This window comes from Panthera tigris, chromosome E1 (assembly GCF_018350195.1).
Source record: "Panthera tigris isolate Pti1 chromosome E1, P.tigris_Pti1_mat1.1, whole genome shotgun sequence".
NCBI lineage: Eukaryota > Metazoa > Chordata > Mammalia > Carnivora > Felidae > Panthera > Panthera tigris.
Window position 1 is genome coordinate 38,800,365 of NC_056673.1, and position 17,876 is coordinate 38,818,240.

Below are 17,876 nucleotides of genomic sequence, written 5' to 3' on the forward strand. Positions count from 1 at the left end.
CTGTCTGGTGTCTCAGCTTCCTCTGCCCAACTCAACCCTAATCCCACCACTTGGTTCTCAGAGTGCAGCCAGGTTGCTCTGCTAAAAACCTGCATCAGATCATGAATGACTACACTTTTAAAAAGTGGTAATACCAGTATCAGCAAGGGTGTGGAGCAACTGGAACCTTTATATGCTGTTGGTGGGGAGTGTGAATTGGCACAGCTACTTTGGAAACCTGCTTGGCAGTGCTTACAAAGACTAAATGTACACCTAACCTATGACCTAGAATTTCCACTCCCAAGAGAAATCAGTGCTTGATGTCCAGTGAAAGACACATCCAACAGTGATCAATAGCAGTTTTATTAATGACCGTGAAACTGGAAGAAGCCAGAATGTCCTTCAGCAGGTGAATGGATAAATCAATTGCGGTATACTATTACAACGGAATACTACGTAGCAATAAAAAAGAACAACTACAGCCTGCATGAAGGAGCCTCACTCACAGACGTAATGCTGAGTAAAAGAAGCCACACACATAAGACTACAAACGGTAGGATTCCACTTAAGAGAAATTCAAGAATAGACCCAATTAATCTATGGGGATAGAAGTAAAAATAGTGGTTACTTGATGGGGATGGGAGAGAGTATTGACTGGGAAGGGGCATGAGGAAGCCCTTTGTGGTGATAAAAATGTTTTATATTTTTAAAATTTTAAATTTATTTATTTTGAGAGAGGCAGAGACAGTGCACGTGGGGGAGGGGCAGAGAGAAAGGGAGACAGAGAATCCCAAGCAGGCTCTGCAGTGTCAGCGTGGAGTCCAGTGTGGGCTTGAACCCACAAAACCATGAGATCGTGACCTGAGCTGAAACCAAGAGTCGGACACTTAACTGACTGAGCTACCCAGGCGCTCCAAGAATGTTCTGTATCTTGACCTGGGGGGTGGTTATGTGTGTGTGTTCACTCAATTGTGAGATTTAGGCAATAACTGTAGGTTTGTTACATCTCGGCTAAAACAATTCAGATTGTAACACTCCTGTTTCCAATAACGCATTAAGAATCAAAATTCTCCCTCTCCGACCCCATCTCCTGCCCCCTCTCCTCTTACTCACCCCACTGCAGCCACACTGACTGCTTTACTGTTCCTTAAAAACCCTAAGACTCATTCCTGTCTCAGGGAATCACCTTTGCTCTTCTCCGAGCCTTTCCTGACCACTCTGTTTCCATCTCACCCACCCCCACTCTGTCCCCTACCCCCTGTATAGTCAAGGCACTCATCACTCCCTGACATCATATATATTCTCTGTGTATTTTCTTTGCGCCCACTCCCCTACAAGGATGTTAGCTCCATGAGTGTCTTGTTTGCTATCCAGAGCCGAGAACAGTACCTGGCACAGAGAAGACGCTCAATACATATTTGCTGAATTAATAAATTAGGTTGGTTGAAATAGGAGCAGTAAGAGTGGACAGAACACAAGATGATAAATGCTCTAGGAATTGAGCTAAAGAGATTCACTACTGGTCTGAGGATGGGGGGGGGTAGTGGTGGGGACAATAAAAGAAAACTTCTTGAGAATGATGACTTAGGCCTTGAAGCAGGTTTGATGGCCAAAGTGCAAAAGTGGGAAGTCAGGGATGAGGCACCGGGAGGCACTGAGAGCTGCCTCTGCCCTGCTGGACTGGTTACAAGGGAAGCCAGATGTATGGGGGCTGGACAGGTTCTGCCCTCTTTAAAGGGTACTGGTCGCACCCTCAAGGACTCCATGCCCTGGTGCAGGATCATAGGGACCAGTCCTTTCTGTCCCTGCTCTTCTACCCCCAGGGAGGGCAGAGAAAGTGGTGTGGGCTATTCTCCTTATCCCCATCTTGGCCACCTCCAGAGCCATCAGTCATCTGCTCTCTTTCAGGAGTGATGATAAGAACTGACACTTGGAACGGTGTCCTTTGCCACTCACTGTGCTTGACTTTATGTGCCTTCTCTCAATTAATCTTCCCAACAAATAGGTTGGCTCTATCAGCGTCACTTTCCAGATGAGAACCAAGGTCATGAGAAGTTTAGCATCACAGGCACAGAGAGGCCAAGTCACAGCTAGCAAGAATTTGAATCCAGTTATTCTGACTCCGGAGACCACAGTTTAAGCTCTGCACAATCCCCAGAGCTTGAATAACTGAGAAATGGCCATCTTGCACTCATCAGGGCTGCAGTGGCCACTTGACTGGAGCTGGGTGACTGGGGTGTGGGGGACATATATCCTTTCTGGTCCCTTCCTCACCCTGTCTGAATTCTGCTTCCTTGTGGGGAGAGTGGCCGAGACAAGAGACGTGGCCAAGGTCTACTGTGGACTGAGAGGGGAGAGGACGAACTTACTTAGTAGCATTGCACATCGTAGGCTGGTCTAGCAGTGAACAAAAGGGTGAAAATGATTTGGAGTGGTCACAAGACCAGCATGAGATGCCCTCTTGAGGAGGTGTAGAGAGAGGAGTGAAGAATTTCAACAGTGCCCTTTGAATCCACTAGGTGTCACCACCGATTTCTTTCTCCTGAAGCTTGGGGCTAGGAGGAGGGTAGAACATTTCTTGGGGTGTACTGAATCTCTCACATGGTTGGTCTATCCCCAGGCATGAGTCAGAAGTTTGACCAGAATAGCTTGTATCTTTCATGCTCCTCTTTCTGCTGGCTCTTTCCCACTTAGCATTTAAACCCTCTCATCTCCCCATTTTTTTTTAATTTTTTTTTTTTAACGTTTATTTATTTTTGAGACAGAGAGAGACAGAGCATGAACGGGGGAGGGTCAGAGAGAGGGAGACACAGAATCTGAAACAGGCTCCAGGCTCTGAGCTGTCAGCACAGAGCCCGACGCGGGGCTCGAACTCATGGACCGCGAGATCATGACCTGAGCCGAAGTCGGCCGCTTAACCAACTGAGCCACCCAGGCACCCCTCGTCTCCCCATTTTTAAAAAGCACTCTCTTGACCCTACGTGCTTGCTCCAACTTATTCCCTCTCTTACTTGGCAGTTCAAGGCCAAACTGCTGCAAAGGATTGTCTCCACCTCCTCATCTCCCATTCCTTCCTTTTTTATTTTGTCTTGTTTCCCCAACTTTCCATCATGAATCATCTTAAACACAGAAAAGTTTAAAGATTAGTACAGTGAATAGCCTTGAAACTTTCTAGATTCTACAATTACCATTTTGCTAATTGGCTTTTGTTGTCTCTTTCCCACTTCCTCTCCCTTTCTCTCTACACACACACACACACACACACACACACACACACACACACGCTTTCTTTTGCCAAGCTACTTGAAAGTAAGTTGCAAACATTAATATCATTTCATTCCTAAAAGCCTCAGTGGAAACTTCCTAAGAATAAGGACAATTTCCCGCATATTCACCACAGCATTATCACACCTAAGAAAGCCAGCAGTAGTTCTCAGATATCATCTAATATTCAGTCTCTATTTGATTTTCCCAGGTTGTCTGAAAAATCTCTTTTTAAAAACCTAAAAAAAAGAGGGGTGCCTGGCTGGCTCAGTCAGTAGAGCATGGGACTCTTAATCTCAAGGTTGTGAGTTCAAGCCCCACATTGGGTGTAGAACTTACCAAAACAAAACACTTAAAAAAAGAAATCCTGGGGGTGCCTAGCTGGCTCAGTCAGTGGGGCATGTGACTCTTGGTCTTGGGGTCATGAGTTCAAGCCCCACGTTGGGGCTAGAGATTACTTAAAAACTTTTTTTAATTAAATCTAAATCTTTTTTTTTTTTTTAAGGTGGGGGGATTCTGATCCAATCAAGGCCCAGCAGTGCATTGGGTTCTTATATCTCGTTTCTTTTAATTTAAAACAGCTCTTTTCTTTTTTTCCAACAACATTGACTTTTCGAAGTCTAGGAGAGATGTCTTGTAAAATGTCCCAGATTCTTGACTTCTCTGTTTCCCCATGCTCTTGTTCCCTTATACTTTCATCCCCTCTAATGTAATTTACATTTTTCTAGTAGTTACACTTAAAAAGTAAGAACAGGCAAATTAATTTCAATAATATATTCTATTTAACTCAATATATACAAAACAATGTTATTTTAACATGTAATTGATATGAAAATACTGAGCTATTTTACTTTTTTTATATTAAGTCTTTGAAACCTGGTGTTAATTTTATATTTAACAGCATATGTCAAGCTAGACTAGTCACAATTTTAATTGTTTAATAGCTACAAGTGGCTAGTGGCTCCCAAATTGGACAATTTAGCTCCCAAATTAGCGAACATTCCTTATAGTGGTTTTCTGGAGCTTAAATATTCTAGAAAAAAATACTTTTTAAAAAAAGTTTATTTATTTATTTGGGGGTGGGGGAAGGAGCAGGGAGAGAGAGAGAGACAGAGAGACAGAGAGAGACAGAGAGAGCCCCAATAGGCTCCACGCTCAGCACAAAGCCTGACGCAGGGCTTAATCCCACAAACCGCAAGATCAGATAACCTGAGCCCAGATCAAGAGTTGGATGCTCAATCCACTGAGCCACCCAGGCACCCGTAGAGAAGAATACTTTATAGGTGATGCTGTTAATACCATTGTACCGGGAGGCAAATAACGTCAGGTTGGTTCCTATCAGTGATGGCTGAGTTTGTCCAGGAGGGATTGCCAGATCTCTCCATGAAAAAGATAATATATTTCTTCTCTTTGTTGTATGTGGTGATTTTTGCATCTTGTAAATATCCTATTTATCTCAATCATTCTTTCCTGCTAAAAAATTATGTTTAAATGTGTAATTTTTCGATCACGCAAAAAGTTTAAAGACTAATGTAGTGAACACCCATGTCTCCACCATCCAGTTTAGGAAATAAAACCTGACCCTGCAGCTGGGGTCCCCGGTGCCTGTCCCCAGCCACGTCTCCTTCCTTTCTCCCCAGAGACAACCGCTTTCCTAAGTGTGGTATCATTTCCCTGTATTTCCATAAATATTCACTGTGTATGTATACATCTCAGAACAATATATATTTTTTTGCATTCTGGGGAGTAACAGTTTTATTGAGATCTTTACATGCACTATTTAAAGTGTACAGTTCAATGGCTTTTAGCATAACCACGGAGTTGCGTGACTATTGCCACAATCGACTTTAGAACATGTTCATCACCTCAAAAAAGAAATCATACAAGAGTGTTCAGAGCAGCATTATTTGTGATAGCCAAAAAGTGGAAACAACTCAGTATCCATTAATTGATGCATGGATAAACTAAAATGTGGTATATCCATAAAATGAAGTATTATTTAGTGATAAAAAGGAATGAAGCACGGATACAGGCTACAATGTGGATGCACCTTGAAAACACTACACTAAGAAGCCAGACACAAAAGCTTACATATTGTATGAAATGTCAAATCTATAGACATAGAGAGTGGATTAGGGGTTGCCAGGAGACAGGAGGAAGGCAGAATTGGGAGAGGCTATTAATGGGTACAAGTTTTCTTTTTGGGGTGATGAAAAAGTGCTGGAATTAGATAGTGGTGATGGTTGCACAATACTGAGAATATATAAAACCTGCTCAACTGTACACTTTCAAGTGGTTAAAACAGTTTCCTGTTATGTGAACTTTGTGTGCTTGACTTGTAGACACATAGCTCCAATCTGCCTCTGTCTTCACCTGGAGTTCTCCCCTGTGTATGTCTGAGGCCTCTCCTCTTCTTGTACGGACATCTGTCACTGGATTTAGGGCCCACCCTAATCTACTTCATTTCATCTTGACCCACCTGGCTTCAATTTAACTAATTTTATCTGCAAAGACCTTATTTCCAAATAAGGCCAAATTCTGAGGTTCCAGGTGAACATGAATTTTGGGCGGGGGGGACACCATTCAATCCACTCCAAGATCCTTTAACCATTGGTTAATTGGGTTATTTGTCTTTTTATTACTGAGTTTTAAGAGTTTTTTAATATTTGCATGTTTTAAAACTTTATATAAATACTGTCCTCCTAGGTATAGTGTTCAGCGACCTTCCCTCCTCAAGGTTATGCTTGTGAGATTCACCCAGGTCAATAGGTGTAACTCTAAAAACAAAAACAAAAAAACAAGCCAGGGCGCCTGGGTGGCTCAGTCGGTTGAGTGTCCGACTTCGGCTCAGGTCATGATCTTGCAGTTTGTGGATTTGAGCCCTGTGTTGGGCTCTGCGCTGACACTTCGGAGCCTGGAGCCTGCTTCAGATTCTGTGTCTTCCTCTCTTTGCCCCTCCCATGCTCATGTTCTGTCTCTCTCTCTTAAAAATAAATAAATATTAACAAAACATAAACAACCCCCAAAACCGTAACTCCAGTTTGATTTTGTTGCTTTTTTCATTCTTCAACCCAGTGCATCTGGCGTCCACCCTCAGTGCTCACTGAAACTGTTCTTGTCAAGGTCACTGACTCCCATGTTACCAAATCCAAGGGATACTTATCTGTTCTTTCATTGGCATTTTATATTTCTGACCACTCTTCCTTCCTGAGCACTTATTGCCACTTCCAGGACACCACGCTCTCAGGATTTCCCTCTGTCCTGTTTATCTCAATCTCCCGTGTGAGCCTTCTCCCTGTTTGGTCCTTGCATGTGGGGTGCCTTGGCTCTGTTCTAAGCCCTCTTCTCTTCTCACTATACACCTGGGCTTAGAGTTCATCAGTATCATTCTGCTTGGAGATCTATTGCTGCATAACAAACTATTCTAAATGTAGTGCCTCAAAACAACAACCATTTTATAACTTCTCATGATCCTCCCGGTTGGTTGATGGGAGCTCACCTGGACAGCTCTGCTGTCTTAGTTGGGGGTGTCTCTTGTGGCCACAGTCAGAAGGTAACTGGAGCTGGAATGTCCATGATGGCTGGCTTGCTTGTCTCCCACTCCGGGGGCAACAGCTGGAATGCTGGGATGGCTGGACCTCCCTTTCTCCATGTCCAAGCTTCTCTCTCCAGATCATGTCCGCAGCAGAGAGGCTGATTTCCCACATGAGACCTTAGGGGTCCCCAAAGCAAGAGTGGAAGCTGCCAGGTCTTCTTAAAGCTTAGCCCTGGACCTGGTGCAGCTGACTTCCACTGCATTAAAGGTTGCCACAGGCCGGCCCAGATTCCATGGATACAAGGAGTCCTGGGTTGTCAGGGGCCATCTTACTCCACAGTTTAGGAGTCCCACATTGCTAGGATCACTCTTTTAAGTTCCAGACCCAGATATGTAGTGGTCTACCTGACCTCTCTTTGCTCCCTCACCAGGCTCCTCGGGCTCATTTAGTCCTGGCCTGTCTTCCTCTGGGCCTCTCTAAGCTAAGTGTTAGCATCATGTGCACATAGGAGGTTAGCCCAAAGCCTGAGGGTCATCTTTGGCTTGTCCCTGTCCTCAACCCTCACATTCCACTTCTTCAATATCTCTTGAATTACTTCTTCCATCTCTACTGCTCATACCTAATAATGATCATAGCTAAGATTAGTGGGTGCTTTCCGAGTGGGTATGCACTTTGGACACATTCCATCCAGTCTTATCTCCATTTTATAGATGACAAGACTGAGGGTGGTAGAGATTGAGTAACTTGCCCAAAGTCTCACCTTATTCAGTAGTGGGAGAACTGAAACTCAAGCCCTTTGGCTCTGCAGACAGGCAGGCCTGCCTCCAAAGCCTTTGTGTCGGGCTGGTGCCCTGCTGCCAGTCACCACAGGCAACCATCATCTCCCACTTATGTGTTCACAGAAGCCTCCCAACAGGTGTTTCTGCCTCCCATCTGGACCCATCTAATCCATCCTCCACCTTTCAGTCAGATGGATTTTTCTGGAAGGCAAAAGGGGCCACAGCACTTCTCTGCTTAAATCTTTCAACGGTTTCCCTCTCAACCTGAAGATAAAATCTAACTTTTCACGACAGATAATAAAGTCCTTCATAAATTGGCTCCCGTCAATTTTGACAGTGTACCGTGGGGCATTGGTTCTCTACGGGGGCATTTTGGAAATTTGTGGAGGCTTTTTTGTTGTTGTTGACCACAACGATAAGGATGTGCTGTAGACATTTGGTATGCAGGGGGCAGGGATGCTAGGGGGCTGCAATGCAAGGGACAGAACCACACAGCCAAGAATTATCCTAGGTTCCACATGGCTTTCAATGTCCTATTGGACATTCCATGTGAAAAATCCATAAAAAAACAAACAAACAAAACAACAAACTTAGCTGGGCCTATAATCTATCTCCATTAACCCTATACCCAAGGGAGGAGGTGACAGACTTATTTCTGGTTCACCCTTACCAGAAATAAAGCCCTTTATTTCTTTGAGGGTTCCATTTTTACAAAGAAGAATTTTTTGTTAAACTCCCCTGTTGAGGAGGTTCTGAGGCATTTATTTTTTCCATGAGACACTGACCAAAGCTCATGTTCACCTAGTTAGGCAAATGTCCTTAGAGCAAAAACCTGCGTCAGTGTTCTACTTACCTCTCCACAAACCCCGCCTTCACTTACTTTGTTTTGCCCTGAAAATTCCTTACTTTTTCATTGAAGCATTGATGATACTTTTATTTTTGTATGTTTATTTATTTTTGAGAGAGAGCATGTGCAAGGGAGGGACAGAGAGAGGTGGACAGAGGATCCGAAGCAGGATCTGCACTGACAGCAGCGAGCCTGATGTGGGGCTCAAGCTCACGAACCACGAGATCATGACCTGAGCCGAAGTTGGATGCTCAACCAACTGAGCCACCCAGGTGCCCCAAAGATATTTTACTTTTTTTTTTCTTTCTTTCTTTCTTGCTTGCTTTTTGAGAGAGAGAGAGGGAGAGTGAGTGTGAGTGGGGGAGGGGCAAAGAGAGAGGGAGAGAGACTCTAAGAATCTCAAGCAGGCTCCACACCCAGTTGGGAGCCTAATGCTAGGCTCAATCTCATGACTATAAGATCATGATCTGGGCTCAAATCAAGAGTCAGACACCTAAGTGACTGAGCCGCCCAGGCACCCCTAAGATGTTTTTTAATATTTTTCTATCCAGGATTTTTTGTTGTTTTTTGAGAGGTCTCCCAGGTGTTTGGCCTGTCATATTATCAAAAAAGGAAATTGCACACATGAAACATTTTTGCACAAACTTAATATAACCTGTTTTTTTAATGAATACATTTATTGTGTTGTTTTGTGTTGTTCAGAACTTTACCATAAGTCTTTCATTATTTTAGGAAATCACATCACAAATGACAATGCAGGGGCACCTGGGTGGTTCAGTCGGTTAAGCTTCTTGATCTTGGCTCAGGTCATGATCTCACAGTTCATGGGTTCAAACCCCGTGTCGAGACCCAAGCTGGGAGCATGGCGCCTGCTTGGGATTCTCTCCCTCCTTTTCTCTCTCTGCCCTTTCCCTGCTCATATACACTCACTTGTGTGTATGCTCTCTTTCAAAATAAGTAAAATAAACATTAAAAAAAATGACAATGCAGGGTCACTTGGTACGGGCATTAACAGCACAGACTCTGGAGCCAGTTCTATTTTGTGCATATGTGGCTTTGGGCAGGATGGTTACTCCTGCTGTGTCTCAGTTTCTTCATTTGTAAAATGGGGGTAATAATATCTACCTCAGAAAGTTATTGTGAAGATTAAATGAGCTATGACATGTGACGTTATGCCAATGTTACATGGTAACATGGTGTTAATAAATGTCAGATGTTATGATGATTTCTTCAACCTAATTTCTTGCCTTTTTCCAAGTTCTAGCTCTAACCACATCAAAATGCTTTGAGTTTTTGGAAGGTGCCCTGATTCTTATTTTGCACATACTCTCCCTCTGCTCTGGGATGCTTTTCTCTCTCCTCTAGCCCTGCCCAATTCTTATTTTCCCATCAGGCCTCACTTTCTTCATGAAGCCCATGCCTAGTTCCCCAGGTGAGATGTCTCTGTGCTCCACCCCAGTGGCTGCCCTCAGCACAGAGTGATGTTATAGAGAATGGTGGGGGGGACGGCGGGGTGGGGGCAGCTAACATTAGCTACAGTGGGCAGGGAATGCCTCTGAGGAGGGGACATTTGAACTAAGGCTTGAAAAATGCGGAAGGGGCAGAGTAGAGGCAGTGCAAAGGCCTTGAGGAGCCACTGGGTGCACTGCAGTGATAGAATGCAGGTTCACACTGTATATGATGAGCAAGGAGGAGACAGAATGGACACGAAGTTGAAGAACGGGGAGTTTGGGTCTACCATCTTCCTGACCCAATCACCCCACCTTCAGACACGCAGGACTACATACCTGAAAATCTTTAGCTTTATACCCACTGGTCCCTATGCCTGGAATGTGTCCCCTACCTTCTCTGACTAGTAATGAAATTCTACTCATCCTTCAAGGCCAAGTTCAAAACCATTTACGAAACCTTCTCCCATTCTTTAGCAGGAGTTAATCACTCCCTGTCTGACCTCTCACAGCACCTAGGTCCCCATGGCACTAATTACATGCTGACTTGTATCTCAGCTAGCTGTTTACATGCCCGTCTGCCTACCACACAGTGAGTTCCCTGAAAACTAGGCTCTTAGTCATCTCTGTAACCATCTCGTGGTGCCTAGCCCACAGCAGGTTCTCAATGAATGCTGTGACATTGACTAGTGTGTGCTGCCCGGCACTACTCATGGCACAACAGAAGGAAAACAAAAATAACAATTTACAATTTATCACATGCTTTCCCATTCATTACTTGATTTGAGACTTCCAATAACACCATAAAACAGTTGAGACAAGCACTATTAGTCCCATTTTACAGATAGGGTAGTTGAAGCCCAAGGGCACACAGCTAGTAAGCAGTGGAAACTGAGTCTCAATCCTATCCCCTTACTTTGGATTTAACACAAGGAAGGATGCCAGAGAGATGTAAAGAGCATTTTGAGGATATACGGCAATGGGGTTAGCTATAGTAGAAAAGAGCTTTTGTGAGTGGACTAGGGAGAGATCCTTAATCAGCTGGGAAGGAGTTAACAGCAGCTCCACCACGGAGGGCACAGGATTCCTCTCCCTGACCCAAGCAGCTGGAGGAGTCTGCAGCACCATCCCCCAGCCCCGGAAACTAGGGAACCCCCGGCCCGCGGAAGAGACGTGTTCACGGGTGTTCAGGTCAGGTGGCTATGACGTTAAGGATGACTTGTTGGCAGGGGCTTGCCTCTCTGTTGCTATGACAACAGGAGCTAGACTACTGGGCCCCAGCAAGGTTGAATGAAGAGGGTTCTTCCTTGACTCGAAATTAGGGAAGGACATTTATGGGGCAGGTGCGTGGGTGTGTGTGCGCGCGCGGGAAAATAAAAATGCAAAAGCTATGTTCAAGACGGTAGCTCAGTGGTTCTCCACCTCGGTAACATGTTGGATTTACCTGCGGAATTTAAACGTCTCGATGCGCAGGACATACCCCAGACCAATTAAATCAGAATCTCTGGGCTTCACTCTCTGCTTAAGTCTTCGCAGACGATTCCAATTGCTGAAGTTGCAAACCCTGCTTTGAAGAGGCAGGCGGAATTTTCGCGACCTTCCCAAGATGGCGGCTACCCGACGGCTTCCGCCTTTACGTGCGCCGTTAGGGGGCGGGCTTTCCGATAGCGCGTGCGTGTAGTGTCTTTTAGCCCCCTGCTCCCTCCTCCTCTTTCCCCCGCCTCCATTTTGTTCGCGGACGCTGGGGACGGTGGGAGCAGATCCATTTCCGGGTTGGCAAAAGGGGCGGCGGCGGCGAGAGAGGGAGCTTGCTGGGGAGCTAGCCGGACGGGACGAAGCCGGAGCGGAGGTGGCGGAGGATTCGCTCCCGGGGCAGCTACAGCCCGGTCGAAAGGAGGCCGAGGAGGCTGGGTATGTCGCTGAGATGACCTGCGGACCTGAGTGGGAGGGAGGGCCGGGGTGGGGGGCATTGGGGCGGGGCTTGGAGAGGAGAGAGAGAGAGAGAGAGAGAGAGAGAGAGGGAGGGAGGGAGAGAGACAGAGAGGAGATTGGGGGAGGGGCCTGAGGGAGAGGGGGGGTCCTGGGGGCGGAGTCTGAGGGGTGAGTGGAACGCGGGGCTGGGTCTGAAGAGCTTGGAGCGGGGCGTGGGCAATCTAAGTAGGGAGGAGTGGTCGGGAATTGGTGTGGGACGAGCGCTGACTGAAAATGGGAAGGAAGGTTACTGAGAGACAGGAAATAAGGAATCCTGAAGGGTGGGTAAGGTAAGTAAGACGGCAGCTGGGAGTGAGGAACAAGTAACCGTGCGCCTAAAGGGAGATGGGGAGGGCGGACTTGTTGTGAACAGGTAATTAACAGGATGCTGAGTGAGGAGGACACTGTGACATTTTAGGGATTGAGTTGAGTGACAACCAATGGTTTAGGATGATTCGGGAAACTGCTTACACTAGAGGGTATCTTGAGAGCGTTGGTGGAAAAAGAATCAGAGTTGAGATAAAGGTATGAGAAGTACTGAGTTGCACATGGGAGCAACCTAGAGTTGAGGGTTCAGATTGGAGTGGTGTGAAGCAAGGGAAGATGGAAATCTTAAAGTGTTAGACGTGGGCAGCGTGTGGTGGTAAGTTACTGATCAGGAAGGAGAATTACTAAGAGAGAACGCACGGCTGAGGAGCTGGAAGAAGCTGGCCTGTACTGGAGTTTGTATTTTTAAAGGGATTTGAATAATCTGTTACTGCTTTGGGCTCCCCCAGGATCCACCTCCTTTTTCATGGTGCTGTTTTTACTCATTGTTTTCTGAATGATTTACGGAATATTTTGGTGGCTTTTGTTTCCTCCTACAAACCAAAAGAGAACCTTGGGGAATAAGGACTGTTCTAGCATACCTATGGATTTACTAAGTAACTTTGAGGCAAGTCATTAAACTGTCCTTTTTTTCCCCCCCCTTTGAAAGACAGGTTTGGTTCTTCTCTGCTTCTGAAAGATTGTGTTAACTAAGTGGGACTTTTTTTTTTAAAGTTTATTTATTTATTTTGAAGGGGAGGAGGGGCAGAGAGAGGGAGAGAGAATCCCAAGCAGGCTCCTCGCTGTCAGCACAGAGTCCAACACAGGGCTCGAAGTCACAAACTGTGAGATCATGACCTGAGCCAAAATCAGGGATCAGATGCTTAACCCATTGAGCCACCAGGTGCCCCTAAATGGGATCTTTAAAGTGGTTGCAAAGAAGTGATCTCTGACAACAAGATTGAGATATTGGTATTTAGAAGACCTGTTTTCTCAGTTTCTTCTCAGCCTTGCTGCGTTTGTTACGCCAGGGAATAGTTGGTTTTCCACGTTTGTTGTGCCAGGGAATATAGTTGGTTTTGATTTAATACATGTTCAGTTTTTTAACTTTTTTCTGAGTCAACTTTTAGTAGCCCAGAATTTCATATTACTTGTTACATTGTATTGGCTACCATCAAGATGGAGATAGGGAAGTTAGAGCTTGGGTTGAATGAGGTTGGTTGATGAGGAATGTGAGAGAATGCAGTGTTTTATTTTACCCTTGACAAACACTGACTTTCCTCAATGAACTCTGAGAATTCGCTGAAAAATAGTACTTTATTTAGTTGAGCCTTTTGCTTTGGTCCAGGCAGTTTGGCCCCGTTGGTGGGGAGGAGTGTGCTTGCGGACGGTTTCAGCTTCTTTATTGTTAATACTTTGAAATCTTGACTATTCCAATTTTTTCTTTGGGCATAATATTCTAAACACTTTGCTCATAGGTGAATTTATTTAATTTAGCTTAGAAGAAGTGTTCCTGAAAGTCTTGGCATTTCTGAGGTCTGACTTGGATTTGCTTAAGAGGGGGCAGTTTCCAAATCTACCTCATACTTGATATCCGTAGTGTTTACTTTAGTTGGTACTGATTAGTTATGTGATGTCAGCACAAAGGTGAAATGCAGGGCAAGGTGGAAGATGTTGATAACAGTGGAGTTTTCAGGTTTTATTAATTTTTTTTTAATGTTTATTTTTGACAGAGAGACAGAGCATGAGTGGGGGAGGGGCAGAGAGAGAGGGAGACAGAATCTGAAGCAGGCTTCAGGCTCTGAGTTGTCAGCACAGAGCCCGACGTGGGGCTCGAACTCACAGACTGCGAGATCATGACCTGAGCCGAAGTCAGACGCTCAACCGACTGAGCCACCCAGGCGCCCCTATTAATGGTTTTTAAGAAAGGAAGAGAGAAGTCCTGTCCCTGTTGAAGCGACAATTTCTTGACCTCTTCTTAGATTGGGAGAGTAACCTAGTGTACTTGTGTCTGTTTTCCTATTGCTCTGAAATGATTCTGAAAGTCTTGGGCTTGTTCAGGCTGTTCTCAAGCAAACTATAGTCTTCTTACCCCAGCAAGAGCAGGAAGAGCTTCAGGCTATGAAGTATATAGTACATACTTATTTGGGGGTAAAAATCAGCTTAATATTTTGCTGTTATTTCAACCACAGGGTGTCTCTTTGGTTTGTTTTTCAAAGGGTTTGGAAATAAGTTATGGGAGTTCAGAGCTCTGGGCAGGCTTTTGGTATAGCCTGCTCTTTAACATAATGATTTTCCATTCTTCCTATCCTGTCACATTTTTCCATTGCTCTACTTGAGCCAGTCCTAGGTAGAAAATGGCAAATAACACATTCTTTCCCTGTTCTTTTTAGTCTCTGGTTGATATGTTGTCTGTGTCACAGTTTGATACCATGAAAAATGACTGCTTTAAATGGAGAAGATGACAGTAGCTGAGCTGGGTTTTCTGGGCCAGAGAATGGACTCTGTCAGAGCAAAGAATAGTTGCAGAGACACAAACTGGGACCTTAAGCTGTGACTAACATTTTGGCAACATGCTTCCCTTTGCCAAATAACTTCTTTTCTTCTTGAGTGTGATTGTTGATCTCCTTCTCAAAGTAGGCTCTTGTTGCTACTGTGCTCCACACAACTCCCAAGCAGAAGTTGGCAGAGTTCCGGTTGACTGACTGTCTTTTGAGGGATATGTCCTGGATTAGAGTAGATGGGGTGTTCCTTGTCAAATTGAGGTTCTTTGGCAGGTCCTGAGAGCTGCTCTGCAAGGAAATGGAGTCAGTATTCTTTACTGAATGTTCTTGCCCTCCTTTATGCTTCTTCTAAATTCAAACCTGTTTCTTATTCACTTGCTGATTAAGTGCAGAATCATTGCCTCTGCCTAGCTTTCAAAGTCCAGAGCACTGAAGAGAGAGAGAGAGAGAGAATTTCCCACCTTTTTTTTTTTTTTTTTTTTTTTTGCTCCACTCTCCCTCTCAAGCCTTTTAGCCTAGGGAACCACAGGCTAAATTCATGAGTACTTCTTGGTATTATTATAGACAGGTATTAAACAAAATTTTTATTTAATGTTTACCTTTTTTTGAGAGAGAGCATGAGTGGAGAGGGGCAGGGAGAGAGGGAGACACAGAGTCTGAAGCAGGCTCTAGGCTCCAAGCTGTCAGCACAGAGCCCAATGCGGGGCTCAAACTCAAAATCCGTGAGATCATGACTGGAGCCAGTCTGACACTTAACCGACTGAGCCACCCAGGCACCCTATGAAGGGGGATTTTAAAATGGTGAGTAGAACTTTATGGAGAAAAACAATGTTGGTAGGGAAATCAGGTGATTCGTTTGCTGGTGTCTGTGTCAGTCTTAGATCTCAAGATTTTGACTTAATATGCAGAAAGAGCGTTTGGGGGCAAAGAAGTTATCAAATGGGAGAGCCAGGAATTGGCTTCTTACTTGCCATGTAACATGGCAAAGTTATGACAATTTAGAATGGCTGTACTGAGTACTTCGTTCTACTTAGTAAATACCATTTTGTTTTTCAGGGGATAATTAGTTGAAGATAACTGTGGCTCTAATAGGTCTTGGGATGGATTATGAAGATCATTTCTTGCAGTCGATGGCAATGGCCCTTGTAACATTGGAGATAATCCCGGAAAAAAATCCTCTTTTTGGTGGCCCTGGATTCAGGTTCCTCTTGCCATTCTGAGTCCAGAGTATTCTGTACCTGATATGCAGGTTTGGGAAACTAACAGGTTCAGATCCAAAGGTTTTGACTCTGTTCCAGGGCTTTGATTGTGGTAACAAACAGGATTATTGGAGTTGTGTTTAATCTTGTCTCAGATATTTCTTTACTGAAGAATGTCTTAAAGTTTGGCACATCTGTTTATCTAAGGAATGTGTATAGATTTCCTTACCATTTTTAACTAGTTTTCAAAAAGTTCTTTAGTTTTGTGAACTTTGTGGATTCAGATTAAGCTCCATTTGGATTTTAAGGCCCCTCGGTGAGAATATTTTGTTTTGGGTCAGTATTTATGATATTTCTTCCGTACAAATGTATCGACCTACTTTCTAAGCTAAAAAAAAATGCTGAATTCCCTTTTTTCTCTAATCCCTTTTTTCTGTCAGTAATCCCTTCTGACTGTGAAACCATTCTCCATTTATCTGGATCGGGACAATTAGTTGTAAAAAAGATGGAATTTTCTTCCAAAGTGGTACAATCTAGGAGTGCCTGGGTGGCTCAGTTGGTTAAGTGTCCAAGTTTGGCTCAAATCATGATCTCAGAGTTGTGGGTTCAAGCCTCACATTGGGCTCTGTGCTGACAGCTCAGAGCCTGGAACCTGCTTCTGTGTCTCCTGTTCTGCCCCTCCCCCACTCACACTCTGTCTCTCTCTCTCTAAAAAATAAATAAACATTAAAAAAAATAATAAAGTGGTACAATCTAGTATGGAGTAGGATGTCTGAGATTTGTGGATAAGTGAATTGTCTTTCTTTTCACTCCCCGCCCCCCGCCCAGTGCTTAGCTTGTAAGCAGGATATTTGTCATCAAATCATTTAAACTTCATCACTGTCTTAGAAATGAGGATAGGACTGTCTTTAGCAAATTTTATTTATTTATAAGTTTTATTTCTATTTATTTTTCTTTAGTTCTTTATTTTTTTTAAGTAGGCTTCACACACAGTGTGGATCCCAGTGCGGTCCTTGAACTCAGGAGGCTGAGATTAAGACCTGAGCTGAGATCAAGAGTTGGATACTTAACTGACTGAGCCACCCAGGCACCCCATTTTATTTTTTAGTAATCTCTATACCCGGCATGGGAGTTGAAATCACAACCTGAGATCAAGAGTTGCATGCTCCTCTATTTTTTTTTTTTTATTTAAAAGTTTATTTATTTATTTTGAGAGAAAGAGACAGCATGAGCAGGGGAGGGGCAGAGAGCAAGGGAGAGAGATCGAGTGGAGCCTGCTTGGAAGTGTGTGTCCCTCTCTCTCTCTCTCTCCCCCCCTCCCTCCCCCTCCCCCCCTCCCCCTCCCTCCCTCCCTCCCGCTCTCTGCCCCTCCCCTGTGTGCACACACATACACTTTTTCTCTCTCAAAATAAACATTAAAAAAAAATACATTTATATGGTTCAAAATTCAAAAGTTAAAAAAAGAGTGTACATTGAATAGTCTTTTATGCTTGTGTACTCGTGAGTCCAGTCTGTCTTCCCAGGGTCAACTGATGTTTTCAGTTTCTTAAGATCCTTTCCAGAGATAACATGTACATATAAAGCATATATATATATATTTCTTGCATTTTCTTTTAAACAAATGTAGCATGCTGTTAGTACTATTTGCATTTTTAAAAAACTTACTTTGGCAGTCATTCCATGAAAGCAATAGAGATTTGGCACCTGCCGTGTATTGGTAGACATTTTAAATATTTCCGCCTTTATGCTATTACCAACTATGCCCTAGTGAGTAACCATAAGCATTTGGCCCTTTGTATATGTGACTATATCTGTAGGGTAAATTATAAGTAGAATTGCCAAAGCTGATGTGTTTTTAGCCCTGTTACTCATTTATTTGTCAAGAAGTTTTGAGCTCCTACTGTGTGACAGGCTCTGTGCTTTGCCAGTGAACAAAACTGACTGAGCCTTTGCAGTCATACAGTTATGGTCTGGTGGGGAAGACATCCATTAAACAATAATTAATTACTGTTTTGCTCTAAATACTGTGGAAGCAGCTAATGG

At 44.1% G+C, this 17,876-nt stretch overlaps 1 protein-coding gene across 5 annotated transcripts in view; it reads left to right on the plus strand.

Moving 5' to 3' along the window:
- Nucleotides 1–11,145: 11,145 nt before the first annotated feature.
- Nucleotides 11,146–17,876, plus strand: part of WIPF2 (WAS/WASL interacting protein family member 2) — a 49,978-nt gene continuing 43,247 nt past the window's right edge. For 2 of the 5 annotated variants that reach the window (XM_007085806.3, XM_007085805.3), the window contains exon 1: nucleotides 11,213–11,764. The gene's annotated coding sequence lies outside the window, so the exon portion shown is untranslated. The other 3 variants (XM_015539155.2, XM_042966354.1, XM_042966356.1) reach the window with 2 other exon arrangements.